The sequence below is a fragment of the Canis lupus genome, chromosome 25 (genome assembly GCF_048164855.1).
Source record: "Canis lupus baileyi chromosome 25, mCanLup2.hap1, whole genome shotgun sequence".
NCBI classification, from domain to species: Eukaryota; Metazoa; Chordata; class Mammalia; order Carnivora; family Canidae; genus Canis; species Canis lupus.
In genome coordinates this window covers 38,109,521-38,127,908 of record NC_132862.1, presented here as the reverse complement: position 1 = coordinate 38,127,908, position 18,388 = coordinate 38,109,521, and the positions used below count along the sequence as shown (strand labels likewise).

At 38.9% G+C, this 18,388-nt stretch overlaps 3 long non-coding RNA genes across 6 annotated transcripts in view; 2 read left to right on the top strand and 1 right to left on the bottom strand.

Moving 5' to 3' along the window:
- Window positions 1-208, bottom strand: part of LOC140617546 (uncharacterized) — a 29,824-nt gene extending 29,616 nt beyond the window's left edge. Inside the window, exon 1 of the long non-coding RNA XR_012017763.1 lies at window positions 60-208. This is a non-coding gene — a long non-coding RNA (uncharacterized lncRNA). The remainder of the gene's footprint in view (window positions 1-59) is intronic.
- Window positions 209-8,533: 8,325 nt separating this feature from the next.
- LOC140617543 (uncharacterized) lies at window positions 8,534-10,595 on the top strand. Its single transcript, XR_012017757.1, has 3 exons — window positions 8,534-8,715; window positions 9,075-9,161; window positions 10,316-10,595. It is a non-coding gene; the product is annotated as an uncharacterized lncRNA (long non-coding RNA).
- Window positions 10,596-14,525: 3,930 nt separating this feature from the next.
- Window positions 14,526-18,388, top strand: part of LOC140617544 (uncharacterized) — a 78,670-nt gene continuing 74,807 nt past the window's right edge. For 2 of the 4 annotated variants that reach the window (XR_012017760.1, XR_012017758.1), the window contains exons 1-2: window positions 14,648-14,832; window positions 15,153-15,242. This is a non-coding gene — a long non-coding RNA (uncharacterized lncRNA). The other 2 variants (XR_012017761.1, XR_012017759.1) reach the window with 2 other exon arrangements.

Sequence of the window (18,388 nt, the reverse complement as noted above, 5' to 3'; positions counted from 1 at the left end):
AAGAAATCTTTGTGAATATTTAGAGACTTTAACACAAACTGCTTTTATAGAATTCATACCCCAAACTGCTTTAATCCAAACACATTTTCTTCCCTTGAGTGAAATCCTAGGTGATTAATCCATGCTCAGACTGAAGCAGATGCTGAATCCAGCTCCGGATCTGAGATTTCTTTCCTCAGGATGACTTCACAGTGAAAACATGTGAATATTCCAGAAATGTTCTAATTACATCATCTTTTCTTACATAATTTCAGCCCCTCCCCCCATGGACTTCAGAATGTGATTTCATGGGAGTGGGGGGATAGATGTGTGTATTTCAGAAATATCTTAAATATTTGTAAAAATAAACAAATCTGAAAACTTCTCAGAGGCATAATTGGAATAGTAAAGCACAAAATTCACTTGGAAGTGGAATGTTTTTGTGTTAACTTTATGACTTTGGCTGTGAAGATATCTAAACCTCAACTTGCTTCTAAACCTGATATGCCTTTTCATGGTTGAGTTATTGGGTTACTAGGTATAGCACACACAAGTTTAATTAAAATAAATATTATTTCTTGTGTCCTCAGTCCAGTAATCTTTGAAAATGTAAATTGGTTCAAGTTACCCCATAGGTGAGATATCTTATAGGATATGATTTGAGAAGACTATCCACATTCACCATGACTATAACATGCTGAGGGAATAATAATGGCCCAACTCCTAATCAACCATCACTAAACCTGACTCTAATCCAGCTTCCAGCATTCCCAATATTCACCAAGAGATATGTAATTTCTGATCTTTTTTGATAGCCTGGGGAAGTGAGAACAGGTGCATGACATCTTGGAAAATAGTTGTTATAAGTAGTATACTGTTTCTATAAAATTACTCTCTACAACACTACGTCTGAATTACTTGTTTTGAAGAAATTAAGTAACCCCTTAGATTCAAGCTAGGAATATTGGAAGGTCAAATGATAAGTCCTGAAAAGGAAAAAGTACCCACTTTCACTCCCAAATTCCATCTGAATGTGTGCTTATCCATCAAAGGGAAAAAGAATGAAATCCCTTATTTCTGGCCTGCTGTGTTAAAGTCAACAGGATCACATGTGATATATACAGTCTCATATATACAATATGAGACTCATCTTCTGAGGTTCCTGAGAAAAATCATTAGAGCTCACACATCTGCTGGGGACTGATAGACCATTTACATATAATGTGCTCAAGTTTTCAAGTCCTTTGGAAAATAAGAAATGAAATAATTTGAATCATTAGCTCTGCATACTGTTCCCAGTATTTCTAATGGTTCTTGAGTGAATTTAGGCTATCATCCTTCTCACTACTACATCCTTAAAGAGTCCTTTTGTTGAATTCTCCATCACTGTTTTCTTCCTTTTTTTCCTATGCCTCTTATCTTCTTGCTGTCTCATTTCATCAAATGTAGGAGATTTTGCTGCTTCTTCCTCCTCCAAAACATTATTATCAAAAGCTTATGTAATCAGCATTTGCTGAAATTTAGTGTTGAGGGAAGCAGTGAGGAGGGAAGGTAGCCTGGTGAAAGATGCAAATAATTGCCCAATTTGACATCATCTTTTTTTTTTAAGAGAGAATCTTAAGCATGCTCCATGCCCAGTGCAGAGCCTGTCACAGGGCTCAATCCTCCAACCCTGAGATCATGATCTGAGCCCAAATCCAGTCAGATGCTTAACAGACTCATCTACCCAGGTGCCCTTAACTTGATCTATAAATTAACAATATTTTATGTAGTTTGGCTCAAAAATACAAATATTTATATTACCCTCTCAAAATATTTCTTCTTCAATGGGATGGTTTGTTTTATGTACCCCCGATCCTATTACTGCCAAAATGATAAAAGAAACAGGGGCTGCCAATTCCCAAAATCCACTCTGGAGAAATAATAGAGATAAAAGGGAAATGAACATCCAAAGAATTAAACACACTAGAATGAGACCTTTTCCTGAGCAGACTGAAACCTAGATTGAATTGGTGACCTGAGAACAGTGGACTGGGCAGAGGGTGGTCAATGCCTGCAACCCTGGTAGAGAGCTGTCAGGGGAAGAAACGAGAGTGTAAACAGGAGACAAATTCTGATCTTGCATTCCCCACAATTTGTTTTATTACTTAGTCTAATTTCATAGACACAGAAATCTGTGTCAGTGATCCAAGCTACTCACTGTGCCCATGACTCCTATTAGGCAGGTACAAAAGTGCTACTGAGGTAAAAAGTTAAAGAAAACAATGAAGAAATAAATAATAGGATAAATATAGATGAAGAACAAATTGCTGATTTGAAAAATCAATTTCAGGGATCCCTGGGTGGCGCAGCGGTTTGGCGCCTGCCTTTGGCCCAGGGCGCGATCCTGGAGACCCGGGATCGAATCCCACGTCAGGCTCCATGTGCATGGAGCCTGCTTCTCCCTCTGCCTGTGTCTCTGCCTCTCTCTCTCTCTGTGACTATCATAAATAAATAAAAATTAAAAAAAAAAAAAAAAAGAAAAATCAATTTCAGGGATGCCTAGGTGGCTCAGTTGCCCACCCTCTCTCTCTCAAATAAATAAATAAAATCTTTAAAAGAAAAGAAATATCAATTTCAGTAATTTTCCAAGAAGGAATGAGAAATATACAAAGACATAGAAAATATAAAATGCTAAGGGAGATGGAGATAGAAGAAAAGCCCTGGCATATACTTAAGAAGGGTCTTGGAAGTAAGAAACACAAAATTAGAGGGGAGGAAGGCACTGAATAATAATAATAATAATTCTATCAATAGAAACTTCACGGAATAAAAAGAATAAGTAAGGTCTCATTTTGGAAGCACTTATAGATTGGCACTGAAGTAAGATAAGGAAAAATGTTCACATGCAGACAAACTATAGAGAAGTTAAAAAAAAAAAAAAAAACCACCAAAGTAAAATTTCCAGAAGAAAGAGACCATCTTCTGCCAAGGAACAAGAATCCGATTGACTCTAAACTTCTCAGTAGCAACATTACTACGAGACAAAGTAATATTTTTTTAGTTTTATTAAGTTATCTCTACACCCCAGGTGGGACATGAACTCACAACCCAGAGATCAAGAGCCGCACACTCCTCAGACTGAGCCAGCCAGGTGCCCCAAAGTATTATCTTAAAAGAAGCAAGAACATTTAATTTGGAATTGTATGTGGAGCAAAAATATCATCCCTAAGTGAGAATGAAATACGCTATATAAGCCACAATTTTATGAAATATATAAAGCTGCTATTAACATAAGAAGAAACAATGAAATTGAATCTAACAATAAAGGCCTAGATAGTTTTATTGGTAAGTTTCATCAAGCTCTCAAGCAATAGTTACTATTTTATACCAAAAAAAAAAAAAAAAAAAAAAAAACAGCAGAGAATAAAGGGGGGGAAAGTCCCAGCTTATTTAAAAAGCCTAGTATAGTATTAATTTTACTTTTTTATGGAGTGATAAATATACAGAGAGTAAATGTCATAAATGTCACAACCCAAGAATTGTTACATACCTATATGTGCATATATATGTATGCTGAAGAATATTTTCTGTGGCACAAGTTTCTCTCATGCCTGCCTCCCCTGCTTAGCACTTTATTGACCTCTTACCATTATAGATTAGTTTTGGCTGTTTTTGACCTGTTTGAACAGTGAGAATTCTTTTTTGCCTGCCCTCTTTCACAAAACAGCATACCTATGAGATTCAGAGGTATGCATATAGCAGTATTTCTTTGAAATTGCTATCCAATATTCCTAGGGTGCTTGGATGGTTCCATTGGTTAAGCGTCCAACTGTTGATCTTAGCTCAGGTCTTGATATCAGGGTTGTGAGTTCAAGCCCCACATTGGGTTCCACACTTAAAAAAATTGCTAATATTTTAATGCAAGACACCATCACAATTTATTTATTTATTCTACAGTGTTTTGAGCATTGAATTACTTTCAGTGACTATCATAAATAGAGCTGATAAGGAAGATTAATGGGAAAGCAAAAAAATGAGTTCCTCTATCTACCACTTATATAAAGATATTCATATTAGCAGATATTACCCAAAGTTGATGAAAGCTATTTTTTTTTTCGAGAATTCTCAGAAAAGGAACTGCTGCGTTATAGGGTATAAATAAAGCTCCAATGGCTGAAACTAAAGATATGGAGATCTATAAACTGTCTTACAAGGAATTCAGAGAATTTATTATTTATTTATTTATTTATTTATTTATTTATTTATTTATTTATATTTTTCCCAAGTTTTAATTTAAATTGCAGCTAGTTAAAAGAATTCAGAGAAAGCTTCTTAAAGAAATTCATGAGCCACAAAAAACACAAATAATCAACAAGTAAAGAAAATTAGAAAAACAATGCATAAATGAACAAGTTCAACATAGAAATCATTAAAAATAGAAATTCCTTTTTTTTGTATTTTTTTTTAATTGGAGTTTGATTTGCCAACCAACATATAGTATAGCAGCCAGTGCTCATCCCGTCAAGTGCCCCCCTCAGTGCCCGTCACCCAGTCACCCCCACCCCCCGCCCACCTCCTTTTCCACCACCTCTTGTTCATTTCTCAGAGTTAGGAGTCTCTCATGTTCTGTCTCCCTTTCTGATATTTCCCACTCATTTTCTCTCCTTTCCCCTTTATTCCCTTTCACTATTTTTTATATTCGCTGTATGAGTGAAACCATATAATGTTTGTCCTTCTCCGATTGACTTACTTCACTCAGCATAATACCCTCCAGGTCCATCCACATTGAAGCAAATGGTGGGTATTCATCTCTTCTGATGGCTGAGTAATATGACATTGTATACATAGACCACATCTTTATCCATTCATCTGTCGATGGACACCGAGGCTCTTTCCACAGTTTGGCTATTGTGGACATGGCTGCTATAAACATTGGGGTGCAGGTGTCTTGGTTTTTCATTGCAATAAACAGAAATTCTTAAATTAAGGAACACAAGGACTGGGATGCCTGGATGGCTCAGTGGTTGAGCGTCTGCCTCAGTGGTTGAGCCCTACCATGGCTCAGGGCATGATTCTGGAGTGCCAGGATCGAGTCCCACATTGGGCTCCCTGCATGGCGCCTGCTTCTCCCTCTGCCTCTCTCTCTGTGTCTCTCATTAATAAATAAATAAAATATTTTAAAAAATTCAATTCTCTTTAAAAAAAAAAAAAAGGAACACAATGACTACACTGAAGAATTCAATAAAAAATTTCAATAGCAGAATCAGTCAAGCAGAATGGTTGGGTGGATTAAAAAAACAAGGCCCAACTATATACTGCCTACAAGAGACATGGACTGAAAGTGAAGGAATGGAAAAAGGTATTCCATTTAATGGAAACCAAAAAAGAGCAGCAGGGTAGCTATGTTTATATCAGACAAAATAGTCTATTAGCAAAAACTGTAATAAGAAAAAGAGAAGGTCATTATAAATGATAATGGGTCAATTCATCAAGAGGTTATGACAATTATAATTATATATCCACCCAACATCAGAGCACCTAAATATTTAAGCACATACAGATCTGAAGGGGTAATACAATCATACTAGGGATTTAAACAATGGATAGATCTCCAACAAAAAATTGATAAGGAAATGGACTTGAACTGTACGTTGGACAAAAGGGGCCTAAAAATAATGCAGAACATTCCATCTAACAGCAGCATATGCCCATTCTTCTCGAGTATGTGGCACACTTTCCAGAGTAGATCATACATCACAAATCAGTATGAGTAAATTTAAGATGATTGAAATCACACCAAGTATCTTTCTCAGTCAAAATTTTACAATAGGAGAAGAGTTCCTAGCTAATGAAAGACTTGCAAATTGATTATATTGGCCTCCTCCCACCGAATGAGGGTTCTAAACATGTTTTGGGTTGTGTGGACACTGGGTCTGACCTAGCCCAAACTCTCCCTGTTGTCATGTACACCAAGCTGCCACCAATAGGGTTTTAGAAAAGCTGAGTACCATCCATGGATACAGCATCAAAGAGATAGTGATTGAGGGTCACATTTCAAAGATATTGAATGGAGATTTCATATTCCCTATAACCCACAAGCGGCAGACTTGCTAGAAAGGAAAAATGGAATATTAAGGCACCAAATTATTAATAGGTAAAACCACATTTGCTATACGGTGGAATAAAGTACTGTTCCGGGCTTTAGTACATTTAAATGACCAACCAGTAGGGCCTACTTTCCCACATGCCAGACTGGGAACTCCAGCTGAGGCACCTAATATTGTGAAGGTAGGTATGGAAGTCACAAGAGACAGCCACTGCCCTGACTTTCACCGAAGATCAATGTGCAATGCTGCTGAAAACACTATGCTCCAACACACCTGGGAAAGGAATTATCTACTGGAATTTATACTGGGACATCCTACCAGGGTAGGATGGATGAGTTACTTTGTACCTCTGGGTGAAGGGGAACTACTTAGTCTCTGCGGGGATCCCATTATCTTTGCTGCAAGCCTGTTAAAATGCAATATAGTTGGAATGGAACATGTCCCACTGAAAGAAGGGAATAGGTGGGGTCCTGGTCTGGCATATCCTACCCCAGTCCAGTTCCTCACACCTGGTAGTGCAGCCTCCATCAATCAACATGTATGGTTCACACAACCAGGTCACATTTCTAAAGCTGCCAACCTCCCTCTCTTCAGGACAAGGGGGGGAACATTTTATTTTCCCACTGGTGTGATCATTTTGGTGTGTCTTCGTCCCCTCCATTGGCCTATGGAATATTATAACTCACCCAGCAAGCCTTGAATGATAGCCAACAAAGCTTGTCCTTACCCAACACTGACATGTCTCTGAGGAGAAAAGCTATCCAAAGGCTCATGAGCCTTCCTTCTGTGTGAGGGCATCAACACAAACAAAATAACATAGTCATGTAGATTTTAGTGTAGTTATTAGTGATGGTAACAGTAAAATAATACCAACATTTTTTTTGTTTCAGCTTCTAGACATTAATTCTTATCCTGGTAAGTCTTTAAAAAAGCTTGGGTTCAAGAATTTAATTTCTGAGACTCAACCAGAAATGAAGCCAATAAAGGCCCACAGGCATCTTAGTTCTCTGTTTATACTCCTCGAAACTGGGAAGTCACTTGGACCCTCAGGAGCTCAACACCTGTTAGTGCCATTTGTTTAATAGCTATTTTTCTTCTCTAAAATTCTATGAGGAATCCTCTGATTTTCCCAGCCCATAAGGACCCTTGCCTTTTCAGTCTGGGATTTTATTTCCTCAGCTGGGTGAGAAACCCCCTGAGGGCAGTATTAATGCCTTGGATTTCTTTTCTTTCTTTCTTTTTTTTTTTTTTAAGATTTTATTTATTTATTCATGAAAGACACACGGAGAGAGGCAGAAACATAGGCAGAGGGAGAAGCAGGCTCCCTCCAGGGAGCCTGTTCCGGGATTTGATCCCAGGACCCTGGGACCACAACTTGAGCCAAAGGCAGATGCTCAACCACTGAACCACCCAGGTGCCCCAAGACCTTGGATTTCTTGTGCAAGCCAGCACTGGGTACAGTTTTTGTTCTTAGGCAGTATTGTGGTGTCAATGACTTCTCTTTGTTGTTCTGAGTGAGCAAGAGGAAGGACCTTTGTGGACCTTGAGAGGAAGGACATACTCATGGCAGATAGAGATTAGGCATGAAGGCTCCTGGAGATGGTCCATAACAAGCCTTGGGTGCTGGCAAAGACTGTGTAAGCACACACGCATCTTGTCAGGGGGTGTGTACTAGTCATGTTAGAGAAGGAGGAGTTCAGACCAGGATCTGAGATCCTTGTGTGCAGGGGGAGTGCTGCCCGGATGGCGTGTCTCCTGTGGCAGGGGGCTGGGAATCTATAGGAAGAGTGGCTTGAAGCATGAGACTATTTCTGCCATCAGGTGCTCTTTTGAATGGGGGAGAATTGATTGATCTAAGTTCTTTGAAACATGTTCGTTGGATTTGTGTAGTAGCATAGGAATCAGGAACTATTAAAAGAACAGTGATATTCAGAGAAACCCTGCAGCCTAATGTTCTGTTTAATTTAGAAGAACGTAGCCCCCATCATAGAAAATAAACTCTTCCCTCCCATTGACATTGATTCATGGGAGAGGTTCCCATGATCCTTGTGATGCACAGTCCTGACATGATGAGCATACAGAGTATTTCAGAGCTTCTAGGGAAGGGTCTGAAATCTCTCCTCAGGAAAATTTGGTCTTTCGACTTAGACATCATTCTGCTGACAAAGATTAGCTCCAGGGCTGTGAAGTGTAGGGAAGTAGTTCCTGTGAATGGGTAAGGTTCCCATGCAATGAACCACACATTCTGAATATGTGAGTAGCAATCTACCTCCCTGCTATAGTCTGTCCTGATAGTCTAGTATTTTTGGTTCAAGAGAGCTGCAGTAGAAGGGAAACTCCCGGAGAGTCCTTGTTTCTATACAACATGTATAGAATGAGACTTAGCCAATCCCCATCCAGATCCTCATCACTCCTATTGTGCCAGAAGCTGTGACTTCATCACCTTGATCACCTAGGAGGTGAGAGAGCTGGGGCAGGGAATTCCCTGTCATTTCTCAAATCTCAATGGCGGAGGTTGAACCAGGGGCCAGTTTACTGCCAAATGGCGTTCCTTGGCTCTATGCCCTGTTTGCTATGCTTTTTGTGTTTTTTCTCTTTGTCATGTTCTCTCCCTTTTTACTTGAGATAGACCAACATATAAAGAAATGTAAGTACCATGATGGGGGGGGGGGGCATAGGGCTTAGGAGAACTGTACCAGAGAGAGTATGTATAGAGGGAGGAGAAGGTATACATTATAAGGTGAAGAACATGGAAACAATGACCGCTCTTCTATGGGCTAAAGGTCTTGGAAACAATATATATGACAGAAGTACCCAGGAAACACAGGTCAGGACTGGACTAGGCAGCCCATTTGTGGTACACCTGTGGAGTATAAGGAGGTATCTAGGGCCCTGCCTGAGTTGACATAAGGCTCAGGTATAAGGATATAGGAAATCCTGTGGAATCTGGGACTATGTGAAGGAATTTCCAGATGCTGGTCTCTGATCCACCATGCTTTGTCTCAGTCTTGCTTAGATGCAGGTATTCTCTGCGTAAGGTTGTGCGTAAGGATAAAGAAAATGAGATAAAGATGGACCATCTGGGAAGGCCAGGTGAGTATTCTTCGCCCTTCACTTCTGGGCTCTTTATCTCCATAAACTGGCAACTCTAGTTACTTCCATGGTCCATGTGTGAGGTGGCTAAGAACTCTACACTCAAATCTTGTCTCAGTGAGACAGTCCCCTCATATTCTGTTTAGCGTAAGTTTTCTGTCTTCTCTCTAGGGAGAACATTTTTCAAGTGTAAGTTTGGTTCTGAGCCCCCATTAACTTCATAATCTAGGGTCTCCTGTAGGTGAAATAGTTTCTCTTTTCTCATATGTTCCTGTGATATATCTCCTCTTATCAGGGTTTTCTCTCAAGTGATTCAGTGACAAAGTTATCATTTTTTTCATGCTAGCCCATGAAAATAAAGGACTTTATAGGGATAGAATCATACAAACAGTTCAAGGAAACTGGAAGTCCATTGTTCTGGGGGACATTCTGAGCACTGGGTGACCATAATTCCTGCAAATTGTGTACTTGCCTCTCTAGGTAAGGTGAACTCTTCTCCTTTGTGCTTTTCTGTGATTCCCTTGTGAGATTACAGAAAGAGAACACACCAGATTCTTGGCTTTGTAGTCCTTCAACTCAGATATCATTGAGTTCCTCATATCTACCATATGACTCCTTCAATGTGAATATTACATATTAAGCTTTTGTTTTCTCTGGTGAAAGTTGTGGGCTATTTGTTGAGGATTGACTTTTAAAAGCCTATGTAACATCTCTCATTATATGATTATTATAACAATTATTATATAATAATGCAACTATTATATAGAAGTAACATTATATATAGCTTTATTATTAGGTGGGATTTCTGCACACATATGTTGAGAATCAGGCCAAAGCACAAGAAAAGGATGGTCACTGAGAAATCTTTTTCAGCTTAAAATAGTTCTTATAAACTCACCTCAAGAAAAAATAACCTCAAAAAAAAAAAAAAGAAAAAAGAAAAGAAAAGAAACAATAACCTCCTGTGACATGTATTTCCCAGACTATGGGTCAAGAGTCATATATACAGTCCTTTGTGACAGGGTTTTTCTGAGTGGTTAATGTTGTATGGAAGATTTTTTAATCTGTATCTCTTTCACTGTTCTGCTGTCCAAAATGGGAATGCCATTCTGTTGGGTCACAGGTATAATTAAACAATTTTCTTCTTGTTCTAGGCTGTCCTTTGGAGTCACCAAGGAGAGAAGTTCTGGGAAGGAAGGAAGATGAGGTGGGAAAAGATCTCTCACTACTTGTGAGGGTAGCAAGAGACGCCAGAGGTTCTGAAGTTGAGATCTGTACTCCTGGACCATCAATTTGAGAGTGGCTAAGCCTGCAAGGAATCACCTGTGACATCATATGCGAGATACAAGAGGGCTTCTTAGACCCTCGTTATGTATGTTTATACTGGAAAAAAAAAGATAATAAATATTTGAGACTCTCAGAAAAGTTCTATAATACCAGGAATTTTTTGTTGAACTTATAATTTCTTATACTCAGTTGCTTATAGTCAATCCAAATCTCAAATTTTCCACTTCCAGGTGAAATCCCAGGTGAATGACTTATGCTATCTTATTCTCCTAAAGCAACATGTAGAGTCATTCTTTCAGGAGAATAAAAGCTCATGGTCCCTATTAGACTAAGCAAGCACTTAATCCAGGGCCATGGCTGAGTCGTCCTTCTCTCTATCCAAGATTATCATGTGGCTAATTCATCTGAGCATTCTAAAATATTCTGTCCAGATAGTTTTCTTATGTAAGTGCCATGCTCCTTTTACACCTTACAGTAGAATATAGGTTCATGAGGACAGATGCATAGAGAAGGAATTAATATAGATTATCTCTTTCTATCCAAAGCCTCATGCCCGCCTCCCAATGCTTTATAATCAAGTAAAACTATTTTTATCTAAGTTCCTCCACATAATTCTCTCATTCTTACCTACCACATTTATCTACTTAACTGCTCTTCCTCTCTGTTCTCCTCTTTTAACCATTTTTGTCATGATAGGTCAATAAGAATCCATGTAGAATTTTCTAGTTGGAGAGGTGTATAAGAGACTGTGGAGAGAGAGAAAGAGAAGAGGGAAGGAGGAGTTGGAGGAAGGACAAAAGAGGGAGGAGTGGGGAGAGGGGAGAAAGAAGGGAAGGCAAGGAAGAGGAGGAGAGGGATATCTAAGAGGCCAGGAATAGGCTGTTTTGAGTATCAATAGAAATTCAATAGAAATCAATAGAAAAGTCTGGCACTATCAGAACAGTTAGGTGAGGGATTTCTGCACTGAATGGGAAGTTAAAATTGTCTGGAAAAGTCCTTTTATTGTCTAATAATTACAATAATTTTTTTTATTTTTTATTTTTTTAATTACAATAATTTTTGATAAGGAACTGTTAAATCCCAATTCACTTTGATGTTGATAAAACTATGTGGATATCTATTAAGATGCTATTCAAAATGGCTGGGGTAGTTATTTGTTTTTTTGTGTCTGCATCTTTTTCTTTGGAGGAGGAGTCTCTTGGTATGTTCTTTTTTTTTTTTTTTCTTCACAAATGCTCTTGCAGTTTCTGGGGACATTTCTTTTTTTCCTCATTTTTCATTTTATTCTCTTTTTATGGATTATTAACTTTTATTGTTTCTTTTTTAATATCTGTTAAAAAAAAGTTTAAAATTTTTCTTGTCTTCGTCTCTGGGCTTATGTATGTTTTTCCTTTCTGATTTTTAAATTTCTGATTATTTCCTTCTGAGTCGGATTTCTTTCACTTTCTCTTTTTTCTTATCTGCCCAACAAATCTCTTGCAAATATTTCATTCTTCATGTTTCACTACTTTGGAATGAGAGAATACAACTCTAAGGCCCTATTTCCCTGCTCCCCAAAACATAATCCTTCCCAGTGTTGGATGAATTTAAGGAGACCCAGGGCTCTAAAATTAGATATCAAATAGAAAGTCCTCTAGGTATTTAAAGCAGGAAGTGGTTTACTACAGGAAATTATGTGCTTACAAAATCCTCATCATGAAGTTTCAAAAACCCCAGGAAACCACCACTAAAGGTCACCATGCTGCAAAACCAAGGCTGGCAATTTTCAGGGCAAGTACAAAAGCCCCTACAAAATGAAATTGCCAGTAGACAGGATAACCCAGCATGGTGACCTAGCCCGGATTCCACCTGTATGGGCTATGGGAAGTGTAGTGCTCAGTCTTCCATCCCCTGCTGTTCAGGGATATTCCAGCCTTTGTTGTTCAGGAATTGGTATGAGGTAATGCAGCTCAGTTGCCTGCCTATCCAGTGCAAAGAGAAGCTCTCTGCTTACGTTCAGGAGAAAACCTAATGATGACATGACAATTCTTAGCTTCTTTTTTGGTTCTCCACAGGGATTCTTCTGGCTGCTGGGTAAGAGGGCTTAACAATTGCCCAAGATGAGATCCTATCCTTTTGACATTAATTCCAAGGAGGAAAACCCATCGTCTTTCTCACCTTTCTATAATCATACCACAATCACAATAGCTTTCCATTTATTTTCCCCAAATCTTAGTTATTTAAACCTATATATCTTCATGTGTGTTCTGTTCTATACATCAACAGTCTTAATGTCCTTCCCAGAAAGCTATTGCTCTTTCAAATTGCTCCCTGAGTGGTAATATGCCTGACTTATTAATAGATATACATTGTAACTCAACCTCTGGGTCTTAAGTTGAGACTTACACTAGCCTAATAGTTTTCTTCCTGAGCAAAGGTAGTTACTTCCCTTGCATTTGTACAAAGAGTTCATCATGGTTCATTTCCAAGTCGAAAGGAATAATCTCTTCTGCTAATGATGCCCTGGAATAACAGTTCCAGAAAGTTGTTCACTCCTCAATTACCACTCTGTTGAAAAAATAATCCTAAATATCAAATTTTAAAAAGGTTCCATTAAACTTTTATTATTATTGTCTTTCTATATAATCTTCATATACATTTAAATATCAAAAACCCCACTTTTTTCTCCTTTAACTACTAGTATTAAAGGAGTAGTATACTAGTTATCTTAGGCCATTAAATTAATCTTAAAATTTCAAACATTGGTTTTATTATTTATTTATTTTGAGAGAGAGACAGAGAGGTAGAGACGGACAGAGGGAAAGGCAGAGAGAGTATCTTAAGCAGACTCCTCACTGATCACAGAACCTGACGTGGAGCTCAATCTCACAGCCCTGAGCTCATGACCTGAGCCAGAATCAAGAGTTGGGCACCCAACCGACAGAGTCACTCAGGTGCCCCTCAAACATTGTTTTTAAATGGAAAGGCAAATATTTGTTTTTTAAATATTTCTTTTGTGATTATAAAATGGTATTTTTCCCCAAAGTTTATCTAGATGAGGTGACACAAACAGACTTTATATTTAAAAGAATAAAAATATCGAAGAGTTCTGCATCAAGAGGAAAGGCCTTTTTCATATCTCAATACATCTTTTAAAAATCTAGGTTAAGACACCTTCAATTTCTGAGAATGTTCTCAAAATGAAGCCCCTCAAGGCATGCAGGCATTTTCTGTTTCCATCTGCTGTAATCAGGGAGCCACTTTGAGTCTCAGGAGATCATTGCCTGTTCCGTTTGTTTAATAGTTATTTTTCTTCTTTAACATTCAATGAAGAATCCTCTAATTTTCTCAGCCCATAATGACCCTTGCCTTTTTGGTCTGGGGTTTTTATTTCCTCAGAGGGGTGAGAAGCTTCCAGGATTAAGGCTTCATATTTCTTGTCCAAGCCATCACTGGGCACTGTTTTTGTGTAATAAGTTAAAACTTTGGAGGTATTGGTTCAGAGAAAATTCCATTTGTGAGCAAGGCTGTGTTCATGTACCAGTTAATGCTATGGCCTTATCCCTTGACTCTCTCCTCAGTGTTCCAGAGCCACTGCCAAGGGGCAAGGGAATGTATTCTGGTGATGTTCAGAGTAATGCCTCTGCCAAATAATTTGTTTAGTTCAGAAGACAACATTATAATTATCTCAGAAAATAAAGATTTCCCTCCCCTGATGCCTGTGACTGGGGAGATGGCCCACAATCAATAGGATACACATTCCTGACAGGAATTAGTACACTGAGACAGGGAATTCTGGAGCTTCTAGGGAAAGATATGGATTTTCTGTTCAGGAACATTTGATATTTCTTCCCTTTCCAACTTAGATTTCCTTTTCTCTAAATAAAGCTGGTCCTAATTCTGAGGTGTTTGAGGAAACAGGCCACTCCCTTTGTATACAGACATGATTCCAATGCAGTATTGTGTATGAGTCTTCCCTCCTCTGCACTGTGTTTAGATATGCTAGTGTTTGGGGTGGGGTGTTGCCCCCTATCTTTGCAGAAGCGAAGATAACTGATTTTCCTCAGTGTTTGGTTTTTGAAAGGCTTGGCCAATCCCCACTGAGACATTCATTATTCCCATTGTTTCTGAAACTGTGACCTCATCATCTTGTCACTCAGGAGGTGACAGAGCTGGGACAGAGAATTCCTTTATCTTTATTCACATCTTCATGAGTGGGTTTGAATCAGGCACCGGCTTTCATCTGAATGTGGCCTTTTGGCTCTATATCCTCTTTACCATGACTGTTCTTTCCATCATCTTTTTCTTATTTTCCCCTTCTTCAGTGAAGCTGATGAACACATAAGGAAATGCAAGTCTTAATGTGCAGCCTAGAAGAGGAGGGAGAGATCCACTAAAACGTGAGGTACTTGAAAATATGTTCCTTACTACATGATCTGGGAAAACAATTCTTATCTCTGAGCTTTAAAGCTTTTCAATGACCCCGGGCTAAGAGTTCTTAGAAACCATACTGTCATGTATGTTGGAAATACTTGATGGACAGAGGTCAGGACTGGGCCAGGAAGTCAGTGCCTGGTATGCCTGTGGAGGGTGAGGAAATATGTGGGTCCCTGACTGAGCTGAGCCTAATGCCCAGGTTTAAGAATATGAAAAACTCCATAGAATCTGGGGATCTGTGAGACAGTTGCCAGGAACTTGCTCCTGATCCAGGGAACTTTGTCTTAGTCTTGCTCAGATACAGATGCTCCCTGCATAATGCTGTGTATAAGAATAAAGAGGACAATATTATAAAGATGGACTGTTTGGAAAGGCCAGGTAAGTATTCTTTGCCTTTAACCTCTTTTTCTGCACAAAAAGCTGGTAGCTCTGGTGGGTTCCAAAGCCCACAAACTAGGTAGTTTAGACATGCACAAACCTGGTCTTGGTGAGAGGGTCTGCAAATAATCTCCCCTTCCTTCTTCAGAGCGTTCTTTCTAGTGAGAACGTTTGCCAAACTGAGTTTTTGTTCTGAGCTGCCATTAACTCCTATGGGTGGAAACTTGTCTCCTTTTTGTCTATTTCTGTGATGTTTCTATTAAAGGGCCCTTTTAACTCCTATGAAATTTTTCCATATTATGTTAACAGTGAAAGGAAATGAAAGATTCCTTTTCAGGAATTCATAACCAAGCAGTAGTTGTAAATTTGATTTTGAAATAGAAATAAAGATAGAAGGATTCTGGCATCTGTAGAGATGAGACCTTTAGAAAAAAATTGAAAATGATTCTGATCATCTGTTGACCATAGCTCCCACAAACTGTGTACATGAGGCAGCCTACCTCTCCAGGTAGGGTCAGTTCTCCCATCCTTTGTGTGTTCCATGACTCTTCATGGCATCACAGAGAGAGAACACACCAGATTCTTGAGTTCTCTGTGTCTACCATATCTTACACTTGGTATGAATATTACATGTTCTGCCAATGCTCTGACCAAGTTTCCCTCACACAAAATTGAAATGTCTGGTATATAAAAGGCTCTTGTATTGCTTTGATGTCAGTAAAACAGATGGGAAATAAATTTTTGGTGGGATAAATGGTTGGATTTAAGAACATTTTTCATCAACTCAAGAGAAGAGTGGTTAGACCATGTGTTTGTATTTGTCCCATTCCCAACATAACCAAAGTGCATGGTGGTATTAATTGTAAACAACCACAACGTCTATCCCAACATTGCCATTAAGTAAATGAGAACATAAAATTTGTTATTGTAGTTGGAGAAGTTAAGTGAATTGCCCCAAATTTCATGTGAAGTCACTGTAGCTCTCGGTCATTTCTATAAATGTCTCCACTTTCCCAATTCGTGTTTCACTTCACCGCTCTACTACCGTCCTTGAGACCTTTGCTTGCCCGTAGAGCCCAGCGTAGAACAACAATAGCTCAAGTGATAATTTTAAAAGAGTCAAATGGGTGGCTTTGTCTAGGATTTTTCCCTATTGAAGCAATGAGAGGTATTGCCCTCGTGGAGGGATGAAGAGACACAGCTTTATCATCCACGGCCTCTTGTAAGTGGCCAAGGAAAGCTGAAGTTAGTACAACTATCCTTTCTGAGAATTCAGAATCTGAGTAGCTCCTATCTCTCTTTTACATCAGCTTTGCCCTTTGCAAGGCATTACTGTCATCCCCCTTTATCCTCACAGAGGCTGGCTAAAGCTTGGGTTCAGTGGTTATCCCTCTCTCCTGCCTCGTTCTTGGTCACAGATGCACACATTCTTAAATTCAAATGTTAGTTCCTTGGAGTGTCACAATTTTTTTGTGCTAACTCTATGTGTGATAAAGTGTGGGTAATTAGTTTAGATACTAAAATACTGGCACATTTGTGCTATGTTTAATCCTTATAATTTTGATTAAAACCTTCCTGATATGTAGTTTCAATAGACATCAGATTTTAGGAGAACATTATCACAAATTTTCTTTCTTTTTTTTTCTAAGATTTTATTTATTTATTCATGAGAGATACAGAGAGAGAGAGGCAGAGACACAGGCAGAGGGAGAAGCAGGCTCCATGCAGGGAGCCCGACTTGGGACTCGATCCTGGGACTCCAGGATCATGCCCTGGGCAGAAGGCAGGCACTAAACCATTGAGCCCACAAATTTTCTTATTCACACACAGAAAGTTAGAGCTAGGTGAGACCACCAAAAATATAAACTCCCATTTTTCCATTTACAGATGAGAAAACTCTCTTTTCCTCTTAGTTGTATGGATGAGAGTTGCATGGCTTTTGGTGACTTTATTCATGAAGCTCAAGTAATCACTACTATTTGGGAATAAACAAGGCTGAGGTTATCCACATGGAAATTTTGGCAAATCAGGAGAGGAATGAGGGATCTCCGGAGAACAGAGCTATGTTTTCCTGCCTTCCATTCCTTGTGAATTTATTCATGTTTTGAAAAGTGATATGTTTGCATCTCTATCCTTATGTTTTTATTGATTATGTAGATAGGGAGATAGTTCTATAGTTGTTATCTGGCTATATCTCTTATGGTAATTACTTACCAGAATATGGTCCATGAGCCACATATTTCTATCCTGATATAAAGGCTGTGAGATACTTGTTGATACCCTGAAATATCTGCAATCTGAGTCTCTTGAAATTGTGTTCTGCCTAAATAGGGTTCTGTCATTTTGCTGCATTAAGCTGAACCAAGGAGTGTTCCTTTTGCTTTAGGCCATCCTCTTCAGCCTCCAGGGAGAGAAGCTCTGAGAGGAGAGGAAGCTGAGATGAGACAAGATCACTCACTGTGAAGGTGGTAGGAGACAGAACCCAGGAAGTCTGCCCTGTAACATCAGTTTGACAGTGGCTAAACCTGTAAGGGATCCTCTGTGATGTCATGTTTCAGGCAGGAAAGAGCTTCTCAGACCCTCTTTATCTATTTGTACTGAAATGAAATGGATAATAAACACTTAGATATTCTCAGAAAAGTGCTATGTTATAAGGAATTCTTTGCAGAATATCTATCCTCTTTCATATTAATTCTTTTAATAAATCAAAATCCCAAACACACTTCTGTTGTCCTACATGAAGGAACTGTGTTACTTCATTTCTCAAGGCAGCATGTGGTTTTACTCGTCCAGGTGAAGAGATGCTCATGGTTTTTATCAGAATAAGAAGACGCTGAATCCGGGACCAGAACCGAGCCCTTCCTCCATCCACCCAAAATGACTTCACTGCCAAATCGTACATATTCTAAAGTGTTTTGCCCAGATTAGCACTTTCTTGCACAAATGTCATTCTGCTCTCCTGTCGTACAATGGAATATTGTTTCAAGGATAGATGCGTGGGGAAGGAGTTTGCTGCAGCTTTTAGGGTCTCATTCCTCCCTAAACCTCTTGTCCTCCCCCCCAAATATTACTCCTCTATTACCAAGTTAAACTAATTTTATCTCTCTTCCACATAAGCACACACTTCTTCATCTTCACCTACCACA